The sequence below is a fragment of the Spinacia oleracea genome, chromosome 2 (genome assembly GCF_020520425.1).
Source record: "Spinacia oleracea cultivar Varoflay chromosome 2, BTI_SOV_V1, whole genome shotgun sequence".
Taxonomy (NCBI): Eukaryota; Viridiplantae; Streptophyta; class Magnoliopsida; order Caryophyllales; family Amaranthaceae; genus Spinacia; species Spinacia oleracea.
The window spans coordinates 103,862,470-103,874,631 of record NC_079488.1 but is presented as its reverse complement, the minus strand read 5'-3'; positions in this window follow the sequence as shown (position 1 = coordinate 103,874,631).

Here is a 12,162-nt window from a genome sequence, read left to right as displayed (position 1 = left end):
AGCCCCTAAAAATCTAATTAACTATTAAAAATACAAATTGACCAAAAATTGCTTGCTTGCTTGTTTCTTTATCGTTGTCACCCAACAAATTAAGCTCCTAAGAAGCTGCTTTGCTTGCTTCTTCATCGCCACCATCGCCAAAAACAAATTGACCAAAGCAGCCCAGGCGACGAACTTCAATGCAGGTACCACCAAAACCCACCCCCTGGTGTTTCCCTCCCCCGCACTGAACTTCAATGCCGCCACCACCAAACCCCACTCCCCCTCCCCACTGCCGCCGCCACCAAACCCCACTCCCCCTTCCTCATCAGCGTTGTTTCCCTCCCCCGCACTTCCCCCACCGTTACGATTATTGCGACAAGCATCAATGCTAGATTGAAATCCCCCATTGCTGATTTGGGGATCAATTTTTTTGTTAGGGTTTGTGTTTTAGATCTTAATTTTGAGGAGAGAGGAAAATCGAATGTGTTTGTTTGAGTTTGAGTTGAATCTTTGAAAAGGGAGGTAGTAGAAAGCTTCTCCTTGAGTTCACGTAATAATGGGGTTTGGTGGTGGCTTGGTGGTGGCTGTGAGTGAAGTTCATGAAGATTGAAGAAGGAAAGAGAAAGAGACAGAGAAAGATAAAGGAAAAAAAAGAGTATTTAAAAAAAAAAAAAAAAAAAAAGTTAACGGAGACTTAACAGAATGGACGGAAAATGCTCATTAAGCGTATTTTGTGTTATTGTTTTAAACCTCAGGGGCATTTGGTGCATTCTGGAAAATTTAGGGGTATTTGGTGCATTAAGATAAACCTCAGGGGCATTTCATGAAAAATCCGTTTACTTATTCCATTTTGGGCTGATCGAGACTTAGATCTCAAAAAATGGCCTCCATTTTTACTTGTGAATGAGGTTTTCCATTTTTCTTTTACACTTTGATGGCATATATTTCATACCTTATTTTCTAATTGATCATACTAGTGCCTTGAAGATTCCTATTGCGCTATGGAGAAGGACAACAATCAATGGGAAGCATCGGGAATTGATAAAGTGAATAAAAGTTGATCCATATATGTCATGTGTTGTCCGAGAGTGCTACACTTCTTTCAAAAGTGTTATCAAGTTAATGGTTCAAGGGGTTCCTGAGAAAATGTAAGTTAGGTGGAGCACGTTACATTCTGATAACATAGACCGGCTGATGGCTGTTAAACTAAATACTTTAGCTATAATGCATTATTTTCGGGTTGTTTCATGATTAGGAGCATTGACAATCAACTTATTGGCATGCCCTTCATTAGGGGTGCAATACCTCTTCAATTTATGATTTATTTCTTGTATTTGATTTAATTCAATGTTTGGTACATCTCTTTATCAAACTTTAAGACATGTCTTGATCAATCCAACATAGTGAACATTTTCTTGAACAGGGCACTAAGATTGGCGCAATATTTTGTATTGACTTGTCTTCTATGTTAGTTGCTGGAGAATTCATGATTGAGATCAAACAAGTTGGCCCTAACTTCAGAACTTTTACCCTTAGAAACTGACCAACATTGGACGTGTAATTGTTATTTACGTAAATTGTTAGACGAGGTAACAAATAAAGAGAATGCAACAAAATAGATGGATGGAATGCTGCAGAGAAATTGTTATTTACGTAGATGGAGACAACCCTAAAATGTTCATGTATGTATTAATGAATCATGTTGTATTTCCCCTAATCGTTGTGCTTATTTTCTTATTTCGTTCTGATGATTTATTTCAATATCTTATTGGACCGCGAACGTTATGTTTTAATATCTAACGTGTGCGGTCCAACAACTAGTAAGGTAAAATACCCAAAATTCTACAGCACTCTACCCTGCTCAAAAGATACGAGTTACGATACCGTAACTTAATTAACCTAAGAAAATAACTCAGCGCATTTCCTTTTCATCTTCCCAAGTTAATTCCTCAGATTCTTTGTTAGACCATAAAACTTTCACTATTTCCACATCTAGAATATTGACAGGTATTTCCTCATATATCAAGTTGGGGTCTAACTCAACGGTTTCTGGTTGCAAAACATGAGAATTATCTAAGATGTATTTTCTCAATTGCGAGATATGGAACACATTATGAACTCTATGGAGGTCCATTGGTAATGCTAATTTATAGGCTAACTTCCCCACTCGCTTTAGAATCTCACAGGGTCCTGTATATTTTTTTTACTAAGCTTCCCTTTTTCCCCAAATCTCATGACTCCTTTCACGGGTGAAACTTTAAGTAACACTTTCTCCCCTACTTGAAATTTCCGATCTCTTTGCTCCAAGTCCGCGTAGATTTTCTGTCTATCTTGAGTTACTTGAATATTTGCTTGAATAGCTCTCATTTGGTTCATGGTATCCTCTATCATTTGAGATCCTAGAACAACAGTCTCACTAATGTCATCCCAGCTAGTGAAATTCTACACTTTCTTCCATACAAAGCTTCGGATGATGTCATTACTATATTGGCATGATAACTATTGTTGTATGAAAACTCAATCAAAGACATTATATGGCCTTATCGGACCTTATAGGATCTTATAAAGACCTTATAAAACCTTATTTAAAGCTTATTATATTATTTTTAAACTTTTAGCAATTAGATTATTTATAATAGTGGATTGCAAATATTAATAACTACAAATTAATAAAGTAATTATTATTTGTGATTAGATTATTTTTAAACTTTAGTAATAAATTAATAAAGTAATCTGACCCAATTCGACCCGTTTGTAAAATATTTGTGATTATCTCTAATCATAGTTATTAATACTAACATATCATCGATAATTATTAACCGTAAATAGTAACCAATTTTTATGTAGCAATAAACATGTGATTTATTTAATATAACAACGTAAATAAATAAATAATAGTCAAAATATAATAATGGTACTAATAATCATAATATTGCATATTTTATTAGTTGGACTTTATTCGAACTTGTAGAACCTAATTAGAACTCATAGGACCATATTGGAAATTTGGAACTTATAACACCTCATTTAACTATACTACCTCCATTTCAAAATGGTTTTACACTTTAAGGTTTGTTATGTTTCATAATGTTCTTTACATATTGTGTTTTGCTTACCCTACAAAGTTTACATCTTTCAATTCATTGTCTCTTACATTGAGAATATAATGACCACCATCTATTTACCAAAATCAATTTATGAATAAAGTCATGGCAATACACCCTAATTAACCAACTACAACCCGCAGGCGAGTCAATTGAAATAAGAAAAATGAATCAAAATCCTTCAATTATTAAATTTAACTTGCGTCTAAAGCATTTGTGCAACTTTTTTTTCAATTCTTTTCCAATGTCCCGTTTTCAGCTTTCGGGAATAACCAGCGGATGAATTCTTCATCACCAGGGCTAGAAATACGTTGGATAAAATCCTTTTCTCTATACCACGGTCCACGCCACGACCACGCCTTCCACAGATTCACTTCACCCGGGGTACTGAAGACTTCTTCATTAGTCCCATGCGGGATGAATTATTGACTAGGAGGCCTATCAAAACGCAGGACTAATTCTCCATGAGAAGCCCATACGAGATGAATTCTCGACTAGCAGGCCTACGCTGGATAAAATCATTCACAACCAACTTCACCTGGGATAAAATCATTCTCAACATCCCACGCATCCACTTCACCTGGGATAAAATTATTCTCACCATCTCACACATCCACTTTATCTAATTCTCACAATCTCAAGCATCCACTTCATATGGGATAAAATCATTTAGATTGTGAGAATTATTTTATCCTAGGTGCAGTGGATGAGTGGGATGATTTTCATTCTCACAATCTTCGTAAATACAATCATTCTACTCATCCACTTCACCTAGGATAAGTTACAGGCCGTTAATTTTATCCGGGATAAAATCCTTTTCAAAAAGTAAATCTTCTATCATTTGCAACCTTGTAATCATTGTCCTTAACCAGGGTCATCATGTCTGTCTGTGATCGAGCATGGTAAGGCATCAATTTTGCGCCTTACTGTACAACTTGCATCTACCGTAACCTGGAAACTAGCTGGCGTTTTCAACATTGGGGTTCTAATTAGTAAACCCTTCAGAATGTCAGCCAATTAGATTTGGGACGATAATGTCACTTCAGGATATTTATGCATGTCTACCAGGTCTCTTGGGTGTCTGTGATATGATTCCTTCGACCCAAACCCCGTAATCAATAGGTGCCAATCTTCCAATTACGGAGCCACCACCACTACAAGTTTCCACAATTTATTTCATACTGTAATACCCGGAATTTCAAAACGTGATTAATTAACTTTATTCATTTTTGTTAACTTAAAATTCGTTTTAAAATTTATAATCTCGTACTTTACTAACAAAAGTTTTATTTATGAATTTTAATATTACTACACGATTTATTTTCAGATTATAGAATTTAATTTCGTATTTACGAGCATAATTACATTTTAAATCCTACGGAGTATTTCGTAAATGATAAAAGATTTTAAAATGTTTTTATTAACGACATATTTAATTTGAAAACTAAATTTACTTACTAGCACTTTATAAAAATTATTTACGGAAATTCATTTATTCAAGATCATTATTTTATTTGAAGACTCGGAAGTCATTAAAAATACTATTGCTAAAAATGCAATCATTTCTTTCTTTCCATAGTGCTCAGATGGTGAAAAGAAATTTACAAAGAGTTATCGGGTAGCTTTTTAGATAGCGGATTGTATCAAAAAAGTCGTGGTTAGGGTTAGAGAAATCTAACCACCTTTTAGTGTGGTCAAATGTCAAGACCTGTTTTTCCTTTGGACACTGAATAAAAAGGTGATTAATGTTTTCAACGTAAGTGTCACAGAGTGGACATACATTGAAAGGAAGAATGTTTCTTTTAAAAAGAGTATCTCTATTAGGAATACTATTTGGACAAATCTGCCAGAGAAAAATCTGAATTTTTGGTGGGAGATCAAGTTTCCAGATCCAGCGATACTCCCATTGGGGATGATTGTCCCGGATATCATGGGCTAACCAGGTTGCTGATTTAACCGAGAAATCCCCTGATGTCGTGGGTCCCCAGATTGGGGTATCCCTTATGTTGAGATTAGGGATAAGAATTCACTGGATTTTTTGCACCAAAGTGTGGGGAATGACAGTGAGGAGCTTGGGTATGTCCCATTCTTTTGAAAGAAGAATAAAATCAGAGACAACAAGATTTCAGTCAACGTGATCAATATTTTTGTTAAGAAAAGACATGAGATCAGTTTGCATAGCCCAGTTATCGAGCCAGAAATTGATAGAATTACCATTTCCAATTTTCCATCGGATTCCTTTTCTTAGGATCTCTCGTTGCTTTAAAATATCTCGCCAAATATGAGAGTGTTGTTGATATGGTTTGCAATAAAAAAAAGGAAGTGCTAGATAGATATTTCTTTCTAATAATTGAAATCTAAAGGCTGTTGTTATTTTGCAGAATTCTCCAACCTAATTTAGCTAGAAAGGCCTTGTTTAGGGGCATTGTACGACGCAAACCTAAACTACCTAGAGATTTGGGTTTGCAAACAATGGCCCAAGAAATAAGAGGAGTAGAATTAGTCTGGGAAGTTTGTTTCCAATTAAAAAAAGTTTCTATGGATTGAGTCTAGTTGTTGACAGGTCTTTTGAGGTAACAGGAAAGAGGAGCAAACATAGGTTGGGAGAGCTTCTAAATTACTCGGGGCCAGAATAGCTCTCCCTGCTTTGGAGAGAAAATTTGCATGCCAAGAGTTAATCCTGCTTTCATTTTTTTGGAGGATATTAACAAAATATTGTGTAGTAGTATATAGGTTTGTAAGCAGAGAAATAGACTGCAAGATATCTTCCTAGAGACATGGACTTTGTCATAGAAAAGATATTTGCCAAATTGTCTTTTCTGTGATTAGGAACCAGTTTAGAACAAACAATCGTTGATTTATGAAAATTAAAAAGCTGGCCTGAAAGTTCGCAAAACTCATTAATAGTATTCCTTAGGGTTTGGCAAGAAGAGTTCGTGGCTTTGCAGAAAAGAAGGTTATCATCTGCAAAAAAGAGGCAAGGAATTTTTGGTGTGCCAGGGGCAACTTTGATTCCCACCCCTATTTGTCGGATTGGTGGTTTTTAAGTTAATCATAATGATGAAAACCTCCATACATAGAATGAAGAGATAGGGTGAGAGAGGGTCCCCCTGACGTATACTCCGTGACGAGGAGAAATATTCTGTAGTAACACCATTGATTTTCAAGGAATAGGATACTGTAGTGACACATGCTTTAACCCATTGAATCCATTGGAGAGGGAAGCCAAAAGCTTCTAAAGCGCCCAGAGAAAGTCCCATTCAACCCTATCATAGGCTTTTTCCATATCGAGTTTGAGTGCACAACAACCAATTTTGAACTTAGATTTTTGGAACGTATTAAGAATTTCTAGTACAATAAGTAAGTTATCATGAATGGACCTTTCGGGGGTGAACGCATTTTGAAAAGGGCTTATATGGTTTTGAAGAATTGGGCTTAACTTAGTTAGAATCAGTTTAGCAATAGCATTATACATGGTGTTACACAAGCTAATATGTAATACCCCGAATTTTTAAAACTCGATTAATTATGCTTAAGTATTTTTATTTAGTTTAAAATCGTTTTAAATCCTAAATTCGAACTTTATTTTAATTAACGAAGTTTTATTTCGCTTGAATTTTTAATTTTTATAATTTAATTTCATATTTACAAGCTTAAATCTTAATATTTTCGGATTTTAAATAATTTCGAAACGTTCTTATCTTTATTCGAAAACTAAACCTATTTTACAAAAGTTTTATTTCACGATTTATTTTTCAGATTATATTAATCTCGTATTTTCAAGAATAATTACGTTTTAAATATTTTGTACGTTTTCGTTAACGACTTATTCGGAAAATAAAATTCAATTACTTGCACTTTATAAAATTATTTTCGGAAATTAATTTAGCCAAATCATTATTTTAATTTTAGTTAATAGTAATTAAATTCTGAAAATTAGCTCAAAATTACGAAATTACCCTTATTAACACCTAAATGAAACAAGTCAGTTTCTCTTTTCTCTTCTTCTTCCTCACGCCATTTTGGCCATGGAGTCAAACTACTTTCTACTTGTCACCACCTCAAGGCAACTCAATCTACTTGTCACCACCACATTGCAATTCAAACCTTACTCATCAAACCTACTTCAATATCTGGAAATCTAGAACTAGAATAGCTCATCTTACTCATCAATTTCCTTGATTCAATCTCTTCCACTTGTCAATGCAATCAAGCTGAGTTGTTGCATCCATGGAGCCCCATTACAACTATAAATAGCTGCTCAATCAGCCCAAATGCAACACAAATCAGATTAACAATCAATTTCAATTTTCACCATTGAAATCCATAAAAATCTTCACCTTTACTGTAATTTTTAAATTGAACCACCACCACCACTCTTGCCACCTACTGCCACCACCACTTAACGCCACCACCACCGCCTTATTTCTCCGGCGACCGCAAACAGCCCAGAACCACCACATCTCCCTTCGTCGTCCTTCACCTTCGCGCCCAGCCCCTGCCTCCTCCCTCCGCGCAAACCGCGCAGCCGCCACAACCACCACCACTCAGCCGCCCCTTTCTTGCGCACCTAGCCACGACGCCTTCTCCGTTACCGTCCACCTCTCAGCCCTACCGTTTCTCTCCTCCCTCTGTCGTGCCCCTGTTGCTGCCTTCACCCTCCCCCCTGCTTTCTCTGTTGTGCGTTTGTACGTAAGGTTTTAGGAACCAAGTTCCTATTTTGGGGCTTGGTTTTTATTCCACAATCCAAGTAAGCCCAACTACCATCTTGGCCCAAATTTCTTTACTCTAATATTGTTAATATATTTCACTATTATGTTTTACTTAGTATGTAAAATTATTATACTTATTTATTCTAATATTGTTATACAAATAAATTTGATGATTATTCTAGATTTAAAACTTTTCCAATTGAATTTAATTATACGATTTATTTAAATACTTAATTAATTTATAAATTATAAACTAATAAATTATTTGGAAAATATTAATCGTTTCAATATTAATTCTAAAATATTTATCATTTTATATATTAATTCAATAATTTAATCTTTTGAAATAATTCGGACTCGGAGCTCAGAAAGAACGAACCAAGGACAAAGCTTAACGTAACGCGGAATTAAGGTAACGGCTATTGCTAGTACCCGCAATTCCCTTATAAATGCGATTACGAAATTATAATGTTATGATTGATTTATGAACTGAATGTTTTAACATGTTTTATGAATTGCGGGAAATGAAATATGATTTGATTGAAATTCTTATAAAATTATGTTTATAAGAAACCATGGAAGAAATGATGTTTATGCAATGCCATGAAAGAATTGATATTTTATTGATCCCAGGATCTAAATGATGTTTTATTTTGATCACATGATCTAAAGGAATGATGTTACTTCAACTGAAGTAAAAAGGCTAAAATGTAAAATTAAACGAAACATGATAAAGGAAAGTGAAAGACCTAGTCCGTTTGGCAGTATATGTTCACAGGTTACTATTCTCGGTCATGCATGTACCCATGGGGCATCCGCCCATTGAGCCAAGGCTCTCATGTTATCGGGCCAAGGCCCCATGTTTTATGGACAGCGGTCCATCGTGGAAGACGTTCCACCATGTCATACTTGTCACGGCTAGCATGTGCACCCAAAAGTTATGAATGAATTAAATAAAGGACTTTATAAAATGTTTTAAATTATTCTATTCTCCCTGTGTTATTAAATAAAATGAATTGAAATGAATTTACGTTGCTAGAATAGTTCGTTACTGAGTCTTCGGCTCACCGTTTTGTTTTCTGTTTTAGGTACTGCGGGGATCAATGGAGACGAGTAGTGGCGAGGAATTTCACTTGAATAACATTCACTTAGTTTATGCTTAATGTTTTAATAGTTTAATTAAAGACTCTTAGTAAGTTATGTACTTTTATTTTGGTAATATAAAGAATTATTATAATAACTTTTGGGATTTAATAGCTTATGATTGATGGTTGCCTTGTAATTCCCAATAGGGAGTTACGGCAGGTAATGTCCCGACCAAATTAGGTTAATTCCGCTGCTAATTATGCTTTAATAATTGAATTAGAGGTTGGGGCGTTACATAATAGGTCTGAAATGATTAGGATTTTCATTTCTTGGGAATCAGGGAAATGATTGTATGTGTTAGGAAATAAACACAACTTAGTTAAGTTGACAAAAGTACGAAACAGACTTGTTTGATTTAATATCTTGTTTCCTAGTTTAATTAGAATTGTAATTAGGAAAGTAGATATATTTTGGTATATAACAATTTCTAGAATTATTTAGACTTGGGGAGCAAGTATAATTCTAGTAGACGTGGGTTTCTAGTTTAGCCTATAAAAGGGGGTTTAGGCCTAGCTAGAAAATAAGAGGGAAAATACATTGGTGAGAGGAATCATCAATTGAGGGGTTATTGTGTTATTTTGTAGGAACTTAATAATACGATAATATTTGAGGGGAGGAAATCTAAATTTCCTCATAAACACGTGTGTCTATTATTATTGTCTTTGCTATTTGTCCTATATTATATTTCACTACAAGAAATTGTACTATTAACGACGGGAAATCCCGTCGCGAAAGGCCAATAATCGTTGATTAACGACGGGATTTCCTATCGCGAACCCGTCATAAAAGGGGGCCGTCGTTAATAGAAATCCCGTCGTAAATCCGTCGTAAACCCGTCGTAAAAGACATTTGCGACGGTTATTCCCGTCATTGTTTGGTTGTTAGCCCCGTCGCAAAAGGCTTTTGCGACGGAATTTTTAACCCGTCGTAATTAGGTTGTCGTTAAAGATACAAATTCTTGTAGTGTTTGTGGGTTTGTTCTCAATCGTTCGTGGCACGCGTTTGGTTATAACAAACTGGTATCAAGAGCTGGGTTTAGTCATGGATGATTTCGGGAACAAGTACAAGGTAGAACTTTTTAATGGAAAGACGAATTTCTCATTATGGCAAAGTACATTTAAGGATATTCTTATACATCAAGGTCTTCACAAGACTTTGGAGGATAAGAAACCCGATTCGGTGGACAAGGACAAGTGGGAGGATATGCAACTACGGGCTACTAGTAGGATCAGATTGGATCTTGCACCGGAGATCAAGTACAACGTCTTAGAGGATAATAATCCAAAAGAGTGGTGGGACAAATTGATTAAGATGTACGCATCTAAATCATTGTCCAACAAGTTGTTCTTGAAAAAAGACCTTTATTCACTCGAGATGGAGGAAGACAGCGCACTACAAGATCATCTGAATAAGTTTAATGGATTGATCACCCAATTGGCGAGTTTAGATGTGAAAATCGAGGAGGAGGACAAAGCAATTTTATTGTTGACATCTCTTCCTAAAAGGTATAACTCTGTGATAACTAGTTTACTTGTAGGGAAGACAACAATTGCTTTGGACGATACTGTGGTGGCGTTATTCGAGGCAGAGAGGTTCATGAAGCAAGGGGGATCATCATCAATCCATGGAGGAGGAGGATTGGTAGCGGAGGGTAGTAGCAATAACTGGAAAGGCAAGAAGAAGGCGAGAAATACAAACCCTAATATCAAGTGTTGGTACTGTGACGAGGTAGGACATATACAATCAAAGTGTCCTAGGAACAAGGAAGACTTGATGGAGTTGAGGAACGGAAGGGTTAGAGGTGCTGCTACTATTGTTATTGATGAGGATATGGCTCTAATGGTGGAGGAGAGTAAAGATCCAAAAGAGGGTTGGATTTTAGATTCGGGATGCTCACAACATATTTGTTGTAGGAAAGAGTGGTTTACTTCTTATAAACAAAGTGATGGATTGTGTGTTACCTTGCCTAACGGGGAAGAGGCTAAGGTTGAGGGTATAGGTGAGGTTGAGATCAAGACACATGATGGGAAGACTCGAAAATTACGAGAGGTGAGGTACATTTCGAGTGTACTCGCAATCTTATATCTTTGGGTCGTTTGGATGGCTTGGGTTATGCTATTCATATTGAGGGAGGTAGTTTGGAGGTCACCAAGGCTAGGAGTGTGATCTTGAAGGGACGACGTAACAGACAAAATCTCTTCATACTTGAAGGAGTAATGAGGGACAAGGTTTGGCTCCAGGGAAGACAAGCTCCGAAAGTTGTTCGTTAGTTCGCGAAGAGACTAAGTTGATTTTAAGGGAAGGTTTGTTAGGAAATAAACACAACTTAGTTAAGTTGACAAAAATACGAAACGGACTTGTTTGATTTAATATCTTGTTTCCTAGTTTAATTAGAATTGTAATTAGGAAAGTAGATATATTTTGGTATGTAACAATCTCTAGAATTATTTAGACTTGGGGAGAAAGTATAATTCTAGTAGACGTGAGTTTCTAGTTTAGCCTATAAAAGGGGGTTTAGGCCTAGCTAGAAAATAAGAGGGAAAATACATTGGTGAGAGGAATCATCAATTGAGGGGTTATTGTGATATTTTGTAGGAACTTAATAATACGATAATATTTGAGGGGAGGAAATCTAAATTTCCTCATAAACACTTGTGTCTATTATTATTGTCTTTGCTATTTATCCTATATTATATTTGTGGGTTTGTTCTCAATCGTTCGTGGCACGCGTTTGGTTATAACAGTATGATTGAGAAATCTCGTGATTTTTCATGATAGAAGAAACCTTGTACTGCTGCGGTAACTTCTTTTCCAACAATAGGCCAGTAAGCTTGAAAGAATTTTGGTCCAAAACCATAAGAGCATGGAGATTTATCAGGATTCATGTCAAAGAATGCATCCTTAATTTCCTCTTCTGAAAAGGGAAGAACAAGATTTTGTTGTTCTTGAGCGGAAACAAAAGACGGAAGGAAGGAGATAGAGGTCTATTGATCTATGGGGGGATATGTTGATGTAAACCGTTGTTTAAACGAAGTAACAAGCATGTTTGAGATAATGTTTGGGTCAGATTCCCACATACCAACATCATTTTGTAGACGGAATATTGTATTTCTTGCTATGATTGATTTTGTTTTAAGGTGAAAGAATCTAGAGTTTCTATCACCTTGAGTGAGCCACTGTTTTATGAAGAATTTTTTCCAACTACTTTGCCCAAAAAG